A 13526-nucleotide genomic window follows, 5' to 3' on the forward strand; every position below is an offset into this window, starting at 1 on the left:
GGAAAAATTCTTAACTGGATAAAAAACCTCATACAAATGATTTTATATTACATTAATAAGTTTTATGGGGAAAAATTCTTAACTGGATAAAAAACCTCATACAAATGACAAGAAAAAGAAAAACAATAAGTTCTGAACTTTTTACGCTGTTTGTACGCAAAAGGCGCGATGCGTCCCGGGGTACGTTCCCGTTCCCGTACCCGCTCCCCTGCACTGCCACCTTTCAACGTAAACACAAAAACAAAGCTCCGCTACTCTTCTTGGACACCCTGTATGTCATGATTTCTGTCAACTGGTATTCTATGATCATGTTAGAGGGGGGGGGTTCAAAGTTGATATTTAAAACAGGATTGTGTAAAAAATGTTCACTGTCTCAAAAAACATACACGTCTAATAATTATTGAACTAGTAAATAAAATACAAAAAATATTTAACTAAAGTGCAGAGATGTGTGCATAATAATGCATTAAGTTAACTTTTATTCAGATGTTCTAAACAAAATAAAAAATTTTTTTTAAAGATAGAATATATCTAACGAAACAGACCTATTCCACAACTTATATTGATAAATACAACACAACATTGATAAATCAATGTTGAAATAGCGTCGCCCACGTTTTTCGGTGATCGGTGTGATTTTGTTTTTTGTGATTTAGGTTTTTTGTAACACCTCTATTTAAAAATCGCTTTGAGGTACAGAATATTGTTCATTCGCACCTCTAATGGGTAATTTCTTGTTTCGTACATCCGACACGGCTTTTTCTAGATTTTCTGGAGAATAACATTGATGAAACGTTCCTCCAATCTTCTTTGTACACTTTCGTGGCATATCCAAAGTCACCCTACAAAATACGTTTTTTTAATTGGTATCTATTAAAATATTACGCTAAATTGTAGATATGCTGACTTTATTCAAAAGTGTTCTTAAATATACAATTGCTAATTTCAAATAAGAAATCTTATTTGATAAATAATAATACTGGACTTCAAGATAGTTTATATCTCGATAAAACTAATTTTTTAAGCTGTCAAGAAGACTGGCCATAAATTAACAACACACGTACATCGGTCACGCCGGGATCCAACTTATAACCACGAAACCTTTATTCTCAAGGGCACGTGATACCTTAACGTTATGCACAATGCTCATGTCCGGAATCACTCTCCCTATCGAAGTCGCCTCATTCTACGGTTCCGGTAGAATAAACACCACCCATCGTTTATGTTCCTCTGCTAAATAATTTTCATGTCAAGAAAAAAACAGGTATCAGGATCTAGACGATTTTTGATATTATGAATAGATACATCGGTAATCAAAATGTGGTAATGCGCCTCCGTCGATAAAGTCGTAAGAATAAGAGAAAAAAGGCGGAACTGTTGCCTATAATCGGGGGGGGGAGAAAAACTCTAAATTCTTATTCTCTGATGCGGAGCAAAAAATAAAACTAAGAACGTGGCAGATCGAACCTTCGATTTCATGGTTCTTAGTCACGACTATCAAAGCGCATTGTCACCCCATAAAAAAACATCGATTGACACTTCATACATCCAAGTTTAACGAAATTACAACCTAACAATTAAAATGGTACTTTCTAATAAAGCGTCCTAGAGGCGATTTTACACTAAAAAAACGGCGCAATAATATTTACCAGAATAAAAACGATTTGGTTTTAGTAAAATTTGATGCAGTACGAGAAGATAAGAGAATTTCTACACGCCTATAGATTTGGAGTTCTGCGTACATAAATTTCATCTTGTAAAAGAAAGATAAAAACAATCATTACGGCCTCTTGTTCTTGAACCATGAGGCTTTTTTGAGCTATTTCAAGGCTCGTGTGCTAACAATATGTGCATTTAGTTTATTGATATTATATATTTGAATGGTTCATCCACACAGATTACCTGCTTGCTGAAGCTGACACATGATTCTAGAGACACGACCGACAATAATAAAAATAAGCGGAAATTCAAGGTAACCTACCTCGGGGAATCGCAGCTCATTTCACAAAGAGCAAAAATGCTGCTGTACCAGTTTGGGCTGGACCAGGACTCTGGAGAAGAATGCGCCTTCTCCGACCTCCCAAAGTCTTTGGAGATGGAAAAAACAAAGAAGGCAAGAAAACTGTGTTGACAGACGCTTAAAATACTCTTTTAAATAATACTTCTGACAATTATATTACACGACCGAGTTATTTTCTTACCACCTTAAATTTACACAACTGATAAAAACTCATTTACCCTACATTAATGGTTGTTTAACAGTTGTGTAAAATATAAAAAAAACATTTATTAGTAAGATCCTTAATGTCAGAATAAAAAAATTGTCTTTAAATGCATCCGACGGCCTCCGTGGTCGAGGGGTAAGGCTCTCGACTAGCAATCGCGAGTTCAAATCCCGTCGTGTACAAGTAAATTGATTAATTGTGTTATTTCGCATTTTATCAATTTAAAATAATAAATAGTATATTTGCGGCACTTTACCGAGTGGCCGATACTCTCAGTATTGCCCTGGTGTAAGACCACCACTAGAATTGAAATTTTATGTCACTAGATCTGAATAGCTAGGTACTTTCCCACCTTACTCTCCCCCATCTCCTTCACCGCCCCACTACCAGAATTCAGAATCCTACCTAATAATTGTGAAGAAATTGAGAATTTTCTTTGAAAATCACGTTAATATCTAATAACAACAGCTTGTACGCTATTTTATATTTAAATAGTAAAGCCATTTTATATTCGGAGAGAAAATCAATTTTACATTGGTAGGTATGAGTATAAGCAAAGCTAGCTAATCGTCTTATGAGTCAGTCACACAGAAGGACAAACAATTCATTATGTCATGCATTGTTTACAGATATGTGGGCAAATCAATATTGTAATTATTAACCTATTCTGGATAATATTCTAATGAATGTTAGCCATTTTTCGCTATCGAGCATGATTGATAAATAATTACAGATAATTTGTCCGAAGCTGACATCCTGTCACATTAAATCAAAGATAACTTCAACGATAATATTGTCAACCAAAACAATTACGACTTGCATGAAACGTACAATAAAATATCAAATAATTAATTTTGATGACGATATATAAAAAACAAAAAAAAAAACAAATAAAGTACCTAACTTATGTTTAATGTTTGGAGCACGAACTATTCGATAACTACTAATATATACAATTTGTGAACAATAATTATAATAAACTACGGAAAAACAACAACTGGTGTGCTAATTCATAGTCGTAATTGAATTGAAGTGAAGTAATGTTAATATTGAATAATAACATTATTAAATAATTGCATTGAGAGGTAATTACTGATAATTGCACCAAACATCATTCAGCGATTTAAATCAATTATTTTAACTTGTAATTCAACTATCATGGGTCTTGATTGTATCATACTTAGCTTGTTTACAATTACGAAATCTAAAGATAATTATTAAAGTTATAAAATTTATCTCATGACTTCTTAATTGCGAATATTAATGTCATAAAAGGTGAAACATTTAATTATACAGTATTACAAAAACGCAGATATACGTAAATGTCTAAGCAGTAGGATAAAGGTTGTCGCACCCCGGTACCAGATCAGCATCGCCTCAGCTTGAGCCGTTCAGAGTTATTTGTATCAAATTCCATACTAATAAAGCACACTAATCAGCATCGTAACGGCATCGCCTCGCCGCGGGACAATCTAGTGAAATGAGACGAGGAGGTACAGATCCGATGCCGAGATGATGTCTGCGATAACCTTAATTCATAAAGAGAAATAATTGATTCATTACAAAAATTGAAAAATAATTCGAAGCATTTAAAAAAAAAAAGTCTTAAAAAAGGAACTTAAAAACCATATCAATTTTGATTACTGCAATTCAAGAAGTGCTAAACTGGTTTATATTCCTGCAAATAGATTTAAGAGTTCATATTACATTAGTTGGTAAACATCTCCGATGACCTGATTGACGTCATAATAAGATGGTTAGGTAGGGTGAACGGAAATCATTAGGTCACTCATTATTAGTCTTTATCCACAGGTAATTTACAAGTAACTAACAGTAAACAACTAACGCTACTTTCAATATAATAAGGTAATGCTTTCGTGCGTAAAAAAATGGGGATGAGTAAAAAAAACGCTAACGAAATGAGTAGATATACCACACCTGTCGTCCTTCTCGGTTTTTTTTGAAATGCTGAATCATATGATAGGTAACAATTATTTTATAAGCAATAATTATTAGCCTGAAACACTCATCCACATTGAAAAATCTCCTGATAAAAGATACATGACGCCAACGGGACTTGAACCCGTGTCCTTTCGATTTCCGGTCGACAGCTCTGACCACTGAGCTATGGCGGCTTATCTCTTATCCGCGAAATAATTCAATATATACTAGTGTTTCATTCAACACGGTACTTTTTTACTGCTTGTTACATTTTTTCACCTGAAACAACCAACATTATTTTATATGAGAAAGGCATTGTAAGTGCTAACTCTCTCACTAGATGGCGTCGAGACAAATTGTCTACATTTTTTGGTGAAGATACTCGAACTTTAAGACGAATTTTTAAGACAAGATTTTTTATGCATAGCACAAAGGGTAACAATTATTTTATAAGCAATAATTATTATCCTGAAACACTCATCCACATTCACTAATCCACATTTTATCAGGAGATTTTTCAATGTGGATGAGTGTTTCAGGCTAATAATTATTGCTTATAAAATAATTGTTACCCTTTGTGCTATGCATAAAAAATCTTGTCTTAAACATTAGTTTACCAAAAAAAAAATTCATATGATAGGTACCTATATCCTTTGTTTATCTGAAAGTCCAAATATTTTTTTTACGTTTTTCTCGAAAGATAATTTTTACAGCTTCATTAAGTAGGGACTGTGCTCAAAACTGGTTTGAAAATCTTCCCTTTTCTTTTCACACACAAATTAATGTCACACTTTGTAGGGAATATCAAGATAAACATCGTGAAAATACATAGTAGGCAACTACCACTAAAGCTACATTCAAGATAACAAGATAATATCACTTCGTGTGGTGGACTCGAAATACCAAATTGTGAAAGATCTGGAAAAATCAATTCATCATTACTGTCACAGGGCGAAAACAAATAATGATACAGCATAAAAATGCCACACACATTCAAAATAACAAATTAATTATTTATGTTAACTTATTGAAGATTTAAAGGACCCTGTTTTTTAAAGATATTGTGAAAATAAAAATAATATTACTCTCACAGGACGAAAATAAGGTAACTACCAATAAAGTACTCAACATAAAAACATTCATGTCACTCAACGAGATCTGGTAAAAAAAATCAATAATTACTTTCACAGGGCGATAATTGGTCGCGAGAAAAATACTACGTACACATTGTACACACAAGCACGAGAGAACCAAGAAACCGTTCGCGAATTATCGCAGTAATGATGTTTTATAAGGCCGCTCGGTGGCCGCAACTTGACTGAGTACCGCCGGCACCGCTGCACGACGTATCGGCCGAAGGCTGGATACTTGCACTAGAATAGGAGGGGCGAGGACTCGACCATTCGAGGCACTCCACGGATTATCTGGGCAGGAAAATCATTTAAAGATGACACGTTTCAATATGCACCGATAGTATCGGAATTTTAAAAAGGTTTTTCGAGCTAATTTGGAACACCCGCCCGCAGTGGTCCAAAGTCGCCAGACGCCAAATGCCCAAAGATGCTGGGTGCGCATATCAATTAATATATCTATCAAATATATAATATGTATGTCATAATAATAATTGGATAACTTGTGTAGCGCCATTTTTGTGAAAAATCACCTTAAGGGCGCTGTAAATTATTGATTAACCTAAATAAGTAAACCGTTTAAAGTTAGACTCGAGATTAAGGCATATTTTATTTACACTTTATAATACTACAATATAAATTTATTTAGTTACTTATTGTGTATTGGGGTACCTGTAAGAAAAGGGATGTTATTATGAGCTATAGATACCCTTTGTACTTTTATTAATTAATAATTTTTTATTTTAATTTGCAACCAAAAAGGTGAATATGGATATTATTTTATCCACCAAGTAACTAGACAACCATAGGTATCTTTTAACGGTGAGGTAAACGAGAGTATGCAGTAAATTATCAAGTGGAGAATCAAGATCTAGCAGAGCACTGAAAAGGCTCCCAATCCCAAGTGAGCTACGATGAACAGAATTCAAAGAAAGTCAAAGCTCGACTTTTCAAAAAAGCATACTGGTGAATAAATAGTACCTAATCCTAAAATCCCTATTTCAGATGCGAACTTAGTACATTATGTAATATTTTCTATTTGTATTATCTGCGGCTTTTATTGTTAATTCCTGACAGTTTGTTAATACAAGAGAAATCTGATACCTTTAACAGCCTGTGACTTCGTGAAAATTTCAAAATTCGTTATTATATTATTTTAATCCACATACCTTCGTTTAACCTAAGTAAAAATGGCTGTATTTTAAGGTAATTTTAAGATAATTCCTAAAGCTTTGTAAAAGGCCCTTAAAGTGAGAAATTTAAACAGTAATTTGTAATGTACCTATTATCATGAAATTCTATATTCTTTAACACAGTGAATTCGTTAAATATATCATAAAAATTGACACCATCATAATATCTATTATCATAATAGATATTTAAGACAATCGGGGAATAATAAGACCACCCACTGCTCACCAAATAATACACCTAGCAAAATTTTGTAATGGAGGGCAACAGACTATTAGACCTGACCTCGACATTAATAGGATCATAATCAACCGGGTCCCAACAACCCGATAAAATTAACATAAAGAGCTTTATTCAAATAATATAAATTTTAGCAAACAGGAAAACGAGACTTAATAAATAATATAACCTTGAAGAACTTGTACATTGATTCGTAACTGTTACTAAGTCGTTAGGCATGAATAGGGAATTTTAAGGCAAACTAATATGCTTTTCTTGGAACCGTATTTTATTGAACTGTAATTTGAAACGGATAAATCGGTAACAGAACGACTCAACACAATTGCAATTAAACACAACTTTAAAAGTTATATAAGTCATTAAAAATTAGGTAAAATAGGTTAGGTTTATAGCTTAGTTTTTTCTCGTCGCTTTTAATGACTTTTTATCACTTTTTAAAGGTGTGGTGAGTTACTATTGTGTTGAGTTATCATGGACCCCTTGTAATGTAATGTTTAGTTGTTGTTTACAAATTATTTTCCTCATAGCTGGTTGTTCATCATGTTATTAATATTAAAATATCATATTTTTATTTTTTGGTTTTCCAAATAAAAATACGACATATTACTCGGAAAACTGCCTATTAAAAATGACGGATTTAACATTAGATTCAGACACAAAAATGTCAAACCTCCAACCGCAAGGAATTCAATCATGTAATTTTTCGTCTTTATTAAACGTGAAAAATTGTTCTATTATTTTATTCCAATGCTTCTGTGATACCGCACAAGAGTTTCAACTGCCCCGAGTCAGTTGAACTATGACATCTCCATTTGGTAGACACTAACACAGCAACTCTTAACACATGGGGTACTAAGTACTGAGAGTATTTTCCATTCAGTAACAAATAAATATTATGTTTATTTAAATTGTTAATGTGGAATAACCCATACCAGTAAGGCGGACAGGGTATTGCACCCATCTGCTAAAATAAAGAACACTGTCTTATGGTGCTGCCAGACGCAAAGCTCACATCAAAAGTTAATGTACAGCGCATCATCTTTTCTACCGACACACGACGTTATCAAATATTTCTTCCTATGGTAGGAGAGGGGGTCAGTTGAATTCGAGAGCGGCCGAGGAACATAATTTCATCTGTCAAAGTGACAACTTTACTTACTGACAGCTTGAGCACGTTTTCGAAATGGATGATACTTGTCGCCTATTGCTGGATCTGTTGGACAGCTCATCCTCAGATGATGATGCCGCCAACTATATAATTATAAATGCTATTTATAAACTTTTTAGATTTTAAACAATCTGCGCGTAAATAGCGCATTTTCACATAACCTCTCCATCGAATCAGGAAATTCGCAGTTCGCACGCCGATCGACGAAAGCGACATATAATAAATTATTGTAAAATAAGCTCAAGTCAAAGTCAAAGGGCGAAAATTTGTTTACTTCAAATTCAAATATTGATTATATTTATATTTTAAATATATGTTAAGTATGTTTGCCAAATAAAGTTTTTTTTTTATGTTTCTAAATTTACTAGCACACATGACGATATGAGCTAACATAATAAATAAGAAATGCATTATTAGGCTGCTTATGTCATGGCTGTCAAAGGGAACACGGAACTTAGTCGGTAGCTCCGCAATTAAAATGACCCCCTCTCCTTTTTACGGCGGAGAGGGGGACGCATAACTTTTCAAATATCGCGTCGGGAGCGGTTACGTAAAATAAATTCGGTTAGCGAAGTTCAGAACCACACTTATAGCGCGTTATCTTTTTACGTGTGTCGGGTCTGTTTGGGATTGTATGGCGAGCGCTATTGTGCTTTATATTATCTGTTGATGTGAGCTTTGCGTGTGGCAGCACCATTATTGTTATTCAATAATATATTTTTTAAACACCTATATACACACGCTGGATTTCGAATCTGCGACATCTGGACCCTGAACTAATAATTTAGTCATCTGGACCCTGAACTAAATTGCGATAAAATGCAACATATTGCAGCATAGAGTAAGGAATAGACAGAGCTGCCCATAAGGGCGAGGAAAACAAACCAAGTTGCGAGAAGCAGGGGAGTGGCGTGGGTGTGTCCCGGTCAGTGATTTGTCAATAAAGAAATCTGACAGTATACAGGCACCTCGCATTGTAATATCATAATGGACTTTTAAGAGTTTGTCCTGTTTCCACGCAAAATAAAATGTGTTTTTTTTTTACTTCTCCACTCTGGACCTAACGTTATAATGAATTTTAAATTATCGAAGGACGATTAGTGATTAGAATGGCCGGCCTACTGGATCTAGACTGATCATTCAAGCTCATCATAATATCTATAGAAAGTACCTCTATCTCTATTATAGAAGTCAGGCGACCTTCATAAATCATAGAGGTCGGAACGGTTCAAGCAGATCGCAAAGCGGCGAGAAAGGTCGTCTACAAAGCCAATAATAAATTATTATTATTTTATCTTCCAGCGGGCGAGCTGTCATTATCATTACTATTCACGAGTAGTTGGCTGGCTTCGTATTACTTTGTAAACGATATTAGCAATGACAGGTTGTACACAATAATTAATCTTTGCTTCGCTAATGTAACGTTATTTCACAAAGATGCACCCAAGCGCATTCGTTTACGGGTATTCAACCAGTTGACTTATCTAAGATACATTGAGTGAATCTTACCGTCTTGGACCGCAAACTAAGTATAGGTAGTCGAAATAAATTATAATGTTGCATAAAATTTTGTCATAAGCTATCTCTCTGTTACGGGCGTCGTTCACGAGACAGAGAGATATAGATAACAATGTAGCTTTCGATAGGACGTCTACACACGTAGAAAAAAGAATACAGACGATTTATCAAATTCTGTTAAAAATGTGACTGCATGCCCATGTCCTAAAGTCATTCAAAATATGTATCACGCAGGTTGCCTCGTCCTAGTAAATATAATGGACGAAATTCGAAAACATAATTTTTTAGAACACGGGTTCCGACTTACTCATAACTCATAACATATTCGTGGTTTACTGATGGTTTGTTATGAAACCTGTCAATTCATTCGTTAAAGGCCTGCAGTCCGTTTTTAACAGGAAAACGAATAATTTAACCAGATTTTTAATAAATGAACAATATTTTATATCAGTAAGTTTTCTCCGTGCAGAGTTAGTGTTTATAATATCATTACACAATCACATATTTGGATATTCAACTTTCATTAAGTCGTTCCGAATATAATGCGTCAGTTTGGTGGAAGTGTTCGCAATTCTCAGTGAGTGCCACTTCAGAGTTTTTTGTTCCAATTTTAGTCTTCACTAAAAAGCGATGACAAGATTAAGGCGTGATTGTAAAGGCATGGATCTAGTCTCTGTGAAGATAAGGTTCAATAAAGAGACACGGATTATTTTAAGACTTTTTTTCCGTCAACGGCCGCGGATTGGACACGTCTGATTTACAGCCATGTTGCATGACCTAAAAAGGTATAATGTGTGGCAATTATTTACACGATTTCAACGTTTATTAGAATGAATGAATGAGATTCATTTAGGTTCATAATAATATAATAATATTTTTTTTAAATACAGGTGAGTATATTGAAAATTTGGCATTAATATACATATTTACGACTGTGAAAAACTCAGTATTTTAGATAATTAACAGTCCATATTGTAATTAATTCACTGGCATAGCAATAAAATCAATAATTGTGCCCGGGTTTCGAAAAAGATCAGGCAGAATATAAATGCGTTCAAAATTCAATCACATTATAGAAGTTTGTTTTTCTGAAAGGCTGATTCTGTCTGGTTTTTAACGGTGGTTTCGCAAATGCTGTAAACAACATAGTAATAGAGTTAATTTAAACATCTTACCTTAGAATGTTTCCAATACACTAATATTGTTTTTGCATTACTAGTCACATTCAATACTGTTCGTACATATTACTCAATTTTTCAAAATCGGAGAAAGGGAGTAGGGATTTTTTGAGGCCAGGTTTGGGTTAGTTAAATTTTCTGAACCCCGGTAGGCCTTTCATAGCTTTCCAAATTAAAACCACTAATACTGAAAAAATGTTAAAATTTTTGGTAATTTTGTAACACTATTAAATTCACATAAACCCTGTTTTATTGGAGATCATAGCAAATTTAGTCTACTTTATAAATGCGTGATCAATTTTTTACTTAAAACTTAGTCCTTCAAGGTGAAAATTGGCAAAATCTGAACAAAGGTTTAAAAGGCGGTTATTTTGGAAATTTGACAAAGATCCGGAGGTCTGCCGAGGTCGAAAACTTATTTTTCACTACCCCTCAGTCATGTATATTGTGCAACATGAGAATATTAGACAGTCGGGGTCGGTATGGGGGGTAGGGCGGTTACTCATATAAGTGACTAAGTAGTTTATTAAAAAAAATTAAAACCAACCTAAAATATCACCGGAGACCAAAAATTTAATTCCCATTTTTTACTCAAAATAATGTCAGGAATCGCTGGTTTAAAATAGGAAGCCAAATATCTCTCTTAACACCCTGTATATTATGCTTTATTTCATAGCTGACGAAGGTACCTACCGTCGACGCAACGATGATTCGTATAAATATTTTGTTTACGTTAATATGTTTCACGTACGTTGTCAAGGTTGGTACTTATCATACACATTAGGTGAGTTAAAAATACTAGAATATGTTAAGCACCTCCCTCAAGTGAACATACTTATCATTTGTCATTACAATAAACGTTGACAAAGGTACAATATTTTTGTCGCGTTATCCATTGCATATTAAAGCTTCCAAAAGCACATCGAGTCTTTATATTACTCGAACCCAGCGGGAAAACGGTTCGTCCTAAAATATTTTACTATTATATCTACTCCTACGCAAAAATATATAACCCCTTAAAACCTGTAAGCCTTGATTAATGAAAATTTGTAAAAAAATCATATTGTACTGATTTGGTATAGAATATGGCTATAATAGTATTTTTGTTTTGACCAAATGCAGGTTTAAAATCAAATAAAGACAACAATATGACAAAGTAATAAGAGCCAGTGAAAGAAGGCGGATAGAATCGCTCGAAATGTGGTGCTGGAAAAAACTTCTCAGAGTTTTATGGACAGCCAAGCGCATAAATGTGTCCATTCTGAAAGAGCTAGGCATCCTCAATAAGCTTTCAATTGTCTGCCTACAATCTATTTAAGATACGTTGGACACGTTGCTCGTCAAACTGAGGGCACCATAGTCAAACTCATATAGCCACTGGCAAAGTGTTTGGCAGGAGAAGCAGATGAAGGTCACCAATGTGCTGGAATAACCAATAATCACTGGCGTCTGGTACGTCCATAGACATATGAATATTAGTAGACCTGCCCTAAGTGATTAAAAGCGTATTATCCCCACTCCCCATACCGGTTCCATTGAGCCGGCTGGGCTCGCGTACGACCTCAAGTGAAATTTGAAAACGTGACGTCATCATTCTTGTGCGAACTATGGTCGAGGCATCATCGGTTCATTTTACGAAATAACACGGCAAAATGTTTACTTGTACTATGAAAACTGGTAAAAATAGATGCGAAAAAAGAGAATAAACCCAATTGTCGTATTACATTCCATATATAAGCATTATTTTATTTTATTTTAAGCATATTCACATCGTATAATATGAATCAGTTGTTACTATCACATCGAGAAACGTCTGGACGCGAAACACAAAGCTGGTTGGTTGCTGGGAAGTAAATTATGAACATTTATAAAAGTGTCTTAACTAAATACTCTGAAACTAACTACGACTATGAATATAGAAGCTGCCTTACTTTGCCGAATTTGGACTTCGCAAATTTGTTCATAACGTGGCGAGTAATTTGCGCTCCCATGTAAAAATGTCTATTCATTCAAAGCAGATTTTACTTTTAAGAAGTAAATGGTGATATTATAATGCGAGATGCTTATTTACTGTCAGATTGATTTATTGACGAATCACAGTCAGCTTCACTCCCTTCGGTCTTCAACAGTTGATTTTACCCCTCGCCTTTATCTTCTCGTCTATTAATTCCTATGTCTGTGGGTACGTCGGTGTCCGCAGCTCTACATGCAGCGCAGAACCGCGAGAAGTGGAGGAGCTTTGTTTCCTGGGAAATTGATATGGGGGTTACGATCCTCAGTAATGAGGAACCGTCTTAAGGAGGAATGAAATGACAAATCTTAATTTTTAATTTCTGACACAAAAATAGGAATAAATTCTTTGAAACGATATTGTTTTACAACATCAGGTCCCAGAGGGTTAAAAATATAACATATATATAAAATATGTCACATTTCTTAACAATTCTTAGCACTCCTATGGTCATTTCATGGCAACAAGTTTCATATAAATTTATCGCAAATCATAAAATGAACAATGAAAGTGTATATTAAAATAAAAAGAAAAAATATAGAAAATTGTGGAACTTAATATAGTAATTAGATGATTTTTAAAGTGCCGTTTTTGTTAAAATCACCTCAAAGGCGCTGTACAATTTATTAGTTTCTAGGTTCTATCTAATTTATTTACTTATTATTTACAAACAGATACAGAAAAACATACTTACCCGGCTGGTCATTTCAGAAAATACACTTTTATTAAAAAGTTTACGAACAAAAAAATAGTATGCGATCCTATTTGAGCGGTTGAGAAACGTCTTAATCTCTAGGATTTCTAATTTGTGGATTGCGAAAATGTTTTGAGATTACGAAAATTATGACAGAATGTCGCCAATCAAAACTGAGTAAATAAAATATACTTTTGCCGAAAAACTTGGCAAAAGAATAGGCTTTTCCA

At 34.2% G+C, this 13526-nt stretch overlaps 1 protein-coding gene across 3 annotated transcripts in view; it reads right to left on the minus strand.

The window, feature by feature from the left end:
- The window catches only part of LOC149422999 (uncharacterized), a 259856-nt gene that overhangs the window by 112699 nt on the left and 133631 nt on the right, over positions 1 to 13526 (minus strand). Inside the window, exon 1 of one of the 3 annotated variants that reach the window (XM_089632417.1) lies at positions 5349 to 5472. The exons of the other annotated variants lie outside the window; for them this stretch is intronic. The gene's annotated coding sequence lies outside the window, so the exon portion shown is untranslated. Of the gene's footprint in view, positions 1 to 5348; positions 5473 to 13526 lie in introns of those variants that run through there. 3 annotated transcript variants of the gene reach the window in all.

Source organism: Hesperophylax consimilis, chromosome 6 (genome assembly GCF_061612785.1).
Source record: "Hesperophylax consimilis isolate HC1 chromosome 6, BYU_Hcon_1.0, whole genome shotgun sequence".
Lineage (NCBI taxonomy): Eukaryota > Metazoa > Arthropoda > Insecta > Trichoptera > Limnephilidae > Hesperophylax > Hesperophylax consimilis.